Here is a 9,319-nt window from a genome sequence, read left to right as displayed (position 1 = left end):
CCAAATATGATTTTCTGATTTAGCTCACTACCAACCATCTATCTTTCGATGCCAGGTTTTCCTCAAAAACTGTAAAAGATATCCGATCAGAAGGCTAAATATTTCCCAAGCTCATATAGAATTAGGCTGCTTTTCTTTATTCGCAAATTCTCTGAAGTTCAAATTCTTCCCTTGAAGTTGTACCTGTGAGAATCTGATAAAGGGCAGGGGGAGAATGTGGGAAAGGTGAGAGGTGAGAAGTACCAAATTCAGTTTTGACTGCTAAGCAAGAGCACCTTCTTGCACTGCTTTTATTATATTTAGACATTAGGCACATGCATCACTCCCTATGTTGTCACACATTTGGAAATGATATTTTATGAACCAAGAGTTTCAGAATGTGGTGTTAAGACAGGCCAATGCTATATTCCTGGCTCTAAATAACCAAAATAATTGTGCTTAAAACACATGAATGGTTCCCCGCACAAAATGCCTGGTGAAGCCACAGAAACCATCCCTGCTACAGAGCAGGAGTTGCCCCAGCTCCAGGCTGAGACAGGGTCTGGAACAGAATCTGACGGTGATGAATCAGTATGAGAGCTTGAGGAACAGGATTCCACACCCGCAACCACACAACAAGCCCAGCTGGCAGCAGCAGCTGGAATCAGTGAAGAACCAGTCGCTAAAGCCGGAGTGAAAAGAAGGCACGAAAGGCTATGTCCAAACTGGGTATTTGTCAGGTTATGGGGGTTACGAGAGTCACTGTCCGGAAATCTAAGAATATCCTGTTTGTCATCACAAAACCAGATGTGTACAAGAGCCCAGCTTCAGATACCTACGTAGCTTTTGGGGAAGCCAAGATTAAGGACTTCTCTCAGCAAGCTCAACTGGCAGCTGCTGAGAAATTCAAAGTTCAAGGTGGAGCTGTCTCAAACATCCAAGAAAACACACAGACTCCAACTGGACAGGAGGAGAGTGAAGAGGAAGAGGTTGATGAAACGGGTGTAGAGGTTAAGGGCATAGAACTGGTCACGTCACAAGCAAATGTGTCAAGAGCAAAGGCAGTCGGAGCCCTGACGGACGACAGTGATGATAGTGTGAATGCTATTATGGAGTTAGCAATGTAGCTGTATGAAAACGAGGACTTTTTTCGGTGTTTCAAAAGAATAACTGCAGCTTGGTTTAAAATTTATACTGTTTCTATCATTGATAAAGAGATGGCTTCTTGTTGGATGAAAAAAAAAACACGCATGAGTGTATACGTTTATCAAGACCTTGCATGCCAGAAATGAGGAAAGAAGAGCCAATTCAGGCAGTTCCATGAGTGCCTTTCTCTAAGCTCTCAAAGAAAATTTTACAAAGTATAACATGTTACATGGAAATTATTTACATATGAGATCTTTCCCAAAGACTTAATAAATAAATGTAAGTGAAGTACAGGGCAGTTTTGTTTCTGTTTTTGTGTCCCCAGCTCCTGGCACAATATGCCTAGAACACAGGCTTTCAGTGAATGTTGGTTGAATAAACAAATAAGCTGCCTTGATGCTTGGAGGTGAGAGATGTGCACAAGGACATTGAAGACCACGTAGCCTGGAAAACAGTAGTGGACTAAGGGACACTAGGCAGCGAGGGGGTTTAAGAAGTGGAAGCAGACGATTCCTTTCCGATAAAGCTTCTAGGAAAATATTCAAATGGGCCCTAATACAGCTTTTGGTTTGTTTTGGGAAAGATCAAAATGTATTTTTCTCCAGGGAGAAATACTGACATTGGCTTCTCTTTAGCCAATATTTCCCTCCAGAACGTATTCGTTGCCCATTATGACCCTTCAGGGGCAGCCAGTGCTGGCTTCGTATGCGGCGGTCGGGGCACAGCTGACCACTGCCTGGCCCTGCCCAGCGAGGAAGGCAGCCGCTCCTTTTCAATGTAAAACACATAGAACCATTTTAAAATAAAGAAGAAGATGCTTGAATGATAATTATTTGTTCTCATTTAAAATGAGAACATTTTAAAATATTTCCCCAAAATACATCATAGCTGTGTGGTAACTGGCTGTCCTGGGTTGATCCTGGTTTCAGTCTTAAAACCAGGAGAATCCTGGGAAAACTGGGACAAGTTGGTCACCCTAAATGATATAGATGCTTTATACCTACTTAGAGAACCAGACTGTTCCCTCTTTTTATATATTTCTAAATATCTCAGAAATAAATTCTGCAAAGTTAAAAAGAACAGAAAGTGACTGATGCAAATAAAAACCATATATCTCTTTAGGAAACAGGTGAAGAGCGCTAAGGGATTATTATCTTAACTCCATGAAACTATTAGACTTAATAACCAGAAGTGAGCATGGTCTGTTTCAAAGTAGTTCCGCAAACACTTGACTAGACATTTCACTCCTGCAGTCCTAACACAGAATCAACACTTATACTGATTCTAAAGTCCTAGATTTGCTATTACTCAAGAAAAGAAAAACCCACAAACATACTTTTATACCAAGAAGAAGCTTCATACCAATGGTTTGAATAAAATTTTCACAATGCAGAGGGCTTCTTGCCCCATTTGCGTGGTAGTTACAACTGCAATAAAAATAGTGACATTTTAATTTATTTTATTTTTAAATATTTATTTATTTAAATGTTTTTTGAACATTTTATTTTATTTTTAAATATTTATTTATTCATGAGAGACACACAGAGAGAGGCAGAGACCCAGGCAGCGGGAGAAGCAGGCTCCATGCAGGGAACCCGACGTGGGACTCGATCCTGAGACCCCAGGATCACGCCCTGGGCCGAAGGCAGATGCTCAACCGCTGAGCCACCCAGGGGTCCCAAAATAGTGACATTTTTAAAAGCAAAAGTTCATTTTAAATTGTACATATCTTAGAAAGCGTTGCAGTGAGGATGCATTGAAAATATTCAGATATCACACTACCTTATATACCAGTTATCTATCTTTCTACCCATCTACTGTACTTGCCCGCTTGCTGCTGTCCACAAACTTTGACAAGCAGGAGGAGGAATTGCCATTTAAAAGTTTTTTTTTTTTTGTAAATTCGTTTTTTTATTGGTGTTCAATTTGCCGTTTAAAAGTTAAAGAGTTTTCTATCTGTAGAGGAGAGAGATTCCATATCACTTTCAAGACAAACTATGCTTTTGATGGGGAAAAAGCACCATCACAGACCCTTTAATTACAAGAGGGGTCAAATAAGCACTCCTTTGCATTCTGGGGCAGAATAGAGGGGAAACTGGTGTCATTATAAAGCCAAATATAAATGTTTTTAGATTGGGACACTGTTCTAGTCTGTACAGTATGCGAGTCGTGTATCAGTGAAGCAGGGAAAGCTTCGCCTTAGACTCTCTTGCCCTTTTTTAGGGGTTACTGGATATATGAGAGGTCAGAGAGCAATGTACACGAACTTCCTTTGAACTGAGTGTGCCCCAGACTGCAACAACTTGAATTTCTCTGCAGCCGTTGTTCTTGCAGTAGTCATTTGCACAGACCTGAAGTCGAAGCCCTGCATAGACAAGGCCACAGGCGTGAAAGAGATGGTACAAAGCGCAAGTCAACCGGTGCTCGAAGGGTGCTGGAATTTGAATAATAAGATGCAGCTGTAGATGAGATCTTCTTGGTGGGGGATGGAGGGCTTCGAGTTTAGGGGGCAAAGGGCAAGGTAGTCTCCTGCAGAATAAGTTCTGAGTGAGAAAAGACAAGCACCTTGGTGTGGATAAGAAAGAAGATGATCCTGGTCTGTAGTCTAGCCCGGCAGCTCTTTATGTACGATGATTTTCGTAGAATCCACAGGGTTTTCATGCTGAATGACGAATCAAAATAATGATAAGTATTAAACGTAAAACCCAACAGAGTGTTAAATAATGACACCGTTATGTCATATGAAATGGACTTCCCCTCTCACAATAAATGAAATTTCTCTTGGGACATTCCATTCTCTGAGGAAACCCCCTCCTCTCTGCAGCCCCCTACCCAGACTTTTTTAAGTATCTCCAGACCTAGTTCAATTTCTGTTTCACACACGAGGGTGAAAATAAGTAAAACTAACCAAGAAGTGAACAAAGCTCTTCACTAGAGAAAACCCTGGAAGTAACATTTATCTGATGGGTGTTCTGCTGCTCTTGCCCCGTCAGTCCTCGGAGCCGGGGCTTCCCTTGCCATCTTCCTTTATGTCTTCACTCCTAGGCAGCCCCAGGCCCCTGCGGGCATATGAAGAAGCGGAAGTGTGCATTTAAGAGGGTGGCTGGCCATGCAGGTGTCATAGATGCAAACAGATGCAATTCCCTGACCAGAGACACTTAGGGAGCACCCTACTCCCCACTAGACTTAAGGCCATGTGGTTACTTTGAATAGGATATTATGAAAATTTAGAGGCCATCAACGTAGTACTACATAGGAAGTAACTGGTGAGGGCTCCTGGATGTATGTCTTCGTGCCCAGGCGAGATGGGGTAAGAAAGCAAGACCCAAGCTATACCTTATACCAGTACTGCCAGGCAAATTAAAAAGGTGATTATTCTTTGAATCTAAAAAGATATAAAAGACTCCTAACTCTGGGAAACGAACTAGGGTTGGTAGAAGGGGAGGTGGGCGGGGGGGTGGGGGTGACTGGGTGACGGGCACTGAGGGGGGCATTTGACGGGATGAGCACTGGGTGTTATTCTATATGTTGACAAATTGAACACCAATAAAAAATAAATTTATAAAAAAATAAAAAGAGATTGGTTGACATTTTAGTAGCTTTGGGCTGGGATCATCAACCTTGTAAAGTTGTTTTTTTGTTTTAAGTCATGTAAAGTTTTAAAGAATCTGATTGCTGTCTCAAGTAGCCCCTTCTTGGCAGAGATAGGGAAGTACATAGGTCAAAGCAAACCATTCTAGGCGAGGAAAACAACCATAGCCAACCTGCAAAATGGATGTTCATAAACTGGGAATGGTTTCTTGTTTTGTTTTGTTTGTTTTTTGTTTTAAAGATTTTATTTAGTCATGGGAGACACACATACACACACAGAGGTAGAGACCCAGGCAGAGGGAGAAGCAGGGCCCCGATACAGGACTCGATCCCAGGACCCCGGAGTCACGACCTGAGCCGAAGGCAGACGCTCCACCACTGAGCCACCCAAGGGTCCCCGGGAATGGCTTCTTAACCAAAGGTCAAAGAAGGACAGGATATCAAGGGCAGAACTACAGACAGTACTGGGCTCTGCCAACTACAGCTGTGGCCACAACTCAAATGGCGGAGTTGAGAGTCCAGCAATGCAAGAAAGCACTGTGTGCGAGGACTCCTCTCTCTCTGTCTCTCTGTCTCTCTCTCTCTGTGTGTGTGTGTGTGTGTGATACCAGTGTGCACTGCATCACTTTCAAAAACAGGACAATAGGGCTGGGGCCATCCCTAGAGCGAAGAGCCACGCCACGAGGAAACTGCTCTACAGAAGGAAAAGCAGGTCGATGAGGTGATGACAGGGCATCTAGCATATAAAAGAATGAAGTATTGGTGAACCTCACATCTGGACAAATGCAACAACCTCCCGGCTGTTTTCTCTCTTTAATCAATAAACATCAGAAAGTTTTCTCACATATCAGAAACTATTACAGATACTGGGTATAAAGAGTGATGACCACTGGCCCTGCCCTCGGAAAGCTTACGGTCGTGGAAGCCAAGGAGGCTCACAGTACACATGTGTCCGAGTTACGACCCATATGCTGGCAAGAGTGTCACCTTCTACCTGATTTTTAGGACCGAGGGCTCTTTCTTCCCCCTTTGCCTGATGGCCCGCCCCGTAAACTGTTCCATCACCCCGTTCCTCCACCACTGGCCTTGCTTCCGCCAAACGTCCCAGGAGCTCCACACGCAGCGACTCCCAACTCGCCAGCGGGCATCTCTCTGCTCACCTCCTCCCGGATTCCCGGAGCTCACCTTCCTGCTCTGCTTACCCACCCGCATACCTGTTCCTCTTACCCTTCTTCCTTGGCCTCACCAGATGCCTGTGTTCTGAGATTTGAGCTTTCCAAACCTCTTAAGGGGAAGGAGGACACCGAGTTCAGTAAGAGAAGACTGCTTGGAGGGAACCGGTGGTCTGTCAAAGGTTGAAGTCACCGAGGAGCCTATTCTCATAGTCAGGCTTCTCTGCACAGCCCCAGCTAACTGGGGACCCTCTTTCTGGACCGTTCTGGAGAACCAAAAAAAAAAAAATGTTTTGTGCTTTTGCTTTGGTGGTTCTAGACTCCGTTTTTCTTCTTCTTTCCACAATTCATTAGCTTTCTTTTACTTTCAGTCACACTTTACTCATATTAGCTCTTCATTTTAACTTCTTGCTCTTTGTTTCTTATCTGACAGCATGGCCTAAGAATCCTGCAGAGGACTAACATTATCTATTACTATAAATTTACCGTGTTACAAAGGAAGAGAAAGAGATTTCATTCATCCCTAAAAGATCTCATCCCTGTGGCCCCATCATTCAGATGATAATGGCAGGGAATGTGTTTTGCTTTCCAAGCACTGGGATACTTCTGGTTGTCATGACACTGAGGGGGTGCTATTGACCAGAGATACTCCTAAATATCCTGTAATGCACAGGACACCCCCACAAGCAGAAATAAATATCCAACCCCAAATATCAGCAGTGCTGAGGCTGAGAAACTCTAATTATAGTATGTTCTAAAGACCAAGGAAGATTAGATAACTCCTTTTCACTTGGGCAGAGGTTGATCTCAATTCTCTGAAATTATAAGTAACACCCCTAATAATCTGGCTGACGTTAGTGGTTGGGCTTCTGCTTGTGTGCATTCACATCCTACTGCCTTAAAGTTCAGTTATTGCTCACTGAATACATCATTAGCTGGTTACCCTTCACCACGTGTGCGTGGACTCAGCTTGTTAACAGACTACTCCTCACTAGGCACACGTGAAGGCTCTACTTATTTGGAATCCTTACCAAAATTTACAGTGTTGGTCGTGCTGAGAGACATGAAAATGGAAGGAGAGAAAGGGGAAGTAAAAATCTTACATGGAATGAAATTCCACTTGGCTTATGAGGACTTAAAAATTTTATGAGTGAGAGAGAATGCAAATGAATAGTTTCTACTTTAGGTGTGGAGCTTGCCAGCTTCTTCCAGGAGTCTCCTTCCTTCCCCTCTCTCTATAATCAGGAGGTATTGAGAATAAAAGAAGGAAGACAGGAAGGCATTTGGAAATGGGCAGTTCACCTGCTCAGCTTGAGAACTGAACCTGAAAATCTCTGAGGTGTTGCTATGAAAATGAAAAGAAAGAAAAAAACAGGACATGTTGCCCAAATTGGATCAGACTTTCCCTTTTCCTTTTCTTTAGTCATAGACTTGCAAGATATGACAAATCGTTAACTGTGATGATAAAGAGAGATAGGATTAGGCTCTAGAACAGGACGGGGGACGCGTAGGGAGATAGTTTCTTCTGGAGAAACCATCCACAAAATAAATTTCTAAAACCTAACTCATCTGACTTCGGATTTTAATGCTCCTCTCTTTTCTCATTTAATTAAAGATAAAAACTTGAGGATTTGAAATGAGTTCTGGGCATGTGGATCTTGAGGGCCAGACTGAATGAAAGTCAGAGTACCCATTTTGGCTGTTAGGAAAGAACCATCACAGGTTATGGGCTTAGGAGAGGTCATAAGAATGAATAAGAGAATGGAAATGTTCCAAATGGATTACAGAAGAAAAAATGGGTAGGGATCTGTCATTTATGGGAAAGTACCAACTTATGAACTGGTTATGTTCTAGAAAGTTCATCTGACTACTGGAAACAACCACAGCACACACGAGTAAAGTGGAGGGATAAAGTAGTTCATTGATTGCTGGATAGGATCTTCAAAAATCCACAGTTCGATGCTCTCATTTTAAGGAGGTAAAAACTGGTTCAGAACAGTTGATCATCTTGGCCAAGATCACTATGAGGTTTAGGAACAAAGGTTGGTCCTGGGATTCCCCAGGCAGTCTACTAACTAGGCTGTGTTAGCTGTAAGCAGGAAGGCAGGAGGAATAGCGATGGTGAGGAGCAGAAGGAGAGGAGATGTGCTGTCTAGGTGCCTGGAAAGTGACACAGAGAAGAGGAAGTGAAGGTGGATAGAGAACAGATACTCCAGCGGCAAGGAGACGGGGTTGGATTCTATCCAAATGACGGGAGACAGTCTGGGTGCACACTGAGTGGAGGCTTCCTGCATGTGGGGTTCTGGCCCCTGCTACTGACCAGAAGAAGATATATGGAGTCCAAGGAAAGAAATGACTCAGATGGAATCTGGAAGCTCTTCACAAAATGTCAGCATTCGGGATCCCTGGGTGGCTCAGCAGTTTGGTGCCTGCCTTCGGCCCAGGGCGTGATCCTAGAGGCCTGGGATTGAGTCCCACATTGGGCTCCCTGCATGGAGCCTGCTTCTCCTCTGTCTGTGTCTCTGCCTCTCTCTCTGTCTCCCATGAATAAATAAATAAAATCTTAAAAAAAAAAAACCTAAAAAAAAGAAAAAAAAAACCTAAAATGTCAGCATCCTTCAGAATGCTCTTTTCTCAGTCCTCTAAAATTCATTCATTTATTCAACAAATTTACCCGGAACCCCCATGTCATGCCAGCTACTGTCCCAGACTACGTGACTGTAGTAAGGAATGAGGCAGAGGAGGACCTTTTCACTAGAAGGCCGTTTTCTAGGAAGACTTATAAAATGTAAGCAAACCAATATGATAATGTCCAATTACATTAAACACTATGAAGAAAATAACACAGGGTGATATGACAGGGACCCAAGAATCGACTTTAGTAGGTTGGGTGTCAGGACAATCTTTGAAGAGGCGGCATCTGGGCTGAGACCTCAAAGACAAGAACCAGCTTTGCAAAGGGCTGGTCCGGGTGGAGGGCGCAGCCCACGCGGAGGCCTGGGGCAGCCCGGCAGGTCGGGAAGCAGGTGTGGCTGCACCCAGGGCGCCAGAAGGAGCCGCGGGCACGAGGCCATTAGGGGTGAGCGCAGCCGTCGCCGTGGGTGCACGTGTTCACTTAGCATTTTCCTTTCTTTTTTTTTTTAAAAAGCTTTTATTTATTTATTCATGAGAGACACACACACACACACACAGAGAGAGAGAGGCAGAGGGAGAAGCAGGCTCCATGCAGGGAGCCCGACGCGGGACTCGATCCCAAAACCCCGGGGTCACGCCCTGGGCCAAAGGCAGGTCCTCACCCGCTGAGCCCCCCGGGCGTCCCACTTAGCGTTTCCTAAGTTCCTACTATGCGTGGAGCAAAGCAAGCAGGGACAGCCGAGCAGGCCCTGCCTCCCGAACCCCATCCCCGGGAAGGAGCCGCATCCCGGGGCCGC

The 9,319-nt window shown here is 44.3% G+C and overlaps 1 pseudogene; it reads left to right on the top strand.

The window, feature by feature from the left end:
- Window positions 1–411: 411 nt before the first annotated feature.
- Window positions 412–1,162, top strand: LOC144306405 (nascent polypeptide-associated complex subunit alpha pseudogene; annotated as a pseudogene).
- Window positions 1,163–9,319: the final 8,157 nt, after the last annotated feature.

The sequence above is a fragment of the Canis aureus genome, chromosome 37 (assembly GCF_053574225.1).
Source record: "Canis aureus isolate CA01 chromosome 37, VMU_Caureus_v.1.0, whole genome shotgun sequence".
Classification (NCBI taxonomy): Eukaryota; Metazoa; Chordata; class Mammalia; order Carnivora; family Canidae; genus Canis; species Canis aureus.
The sequence above is the reverse complement of the archived record's forward strand: the minus strand, read 5'-3'. Positions and strand labels throughout refer to the sequence as shown.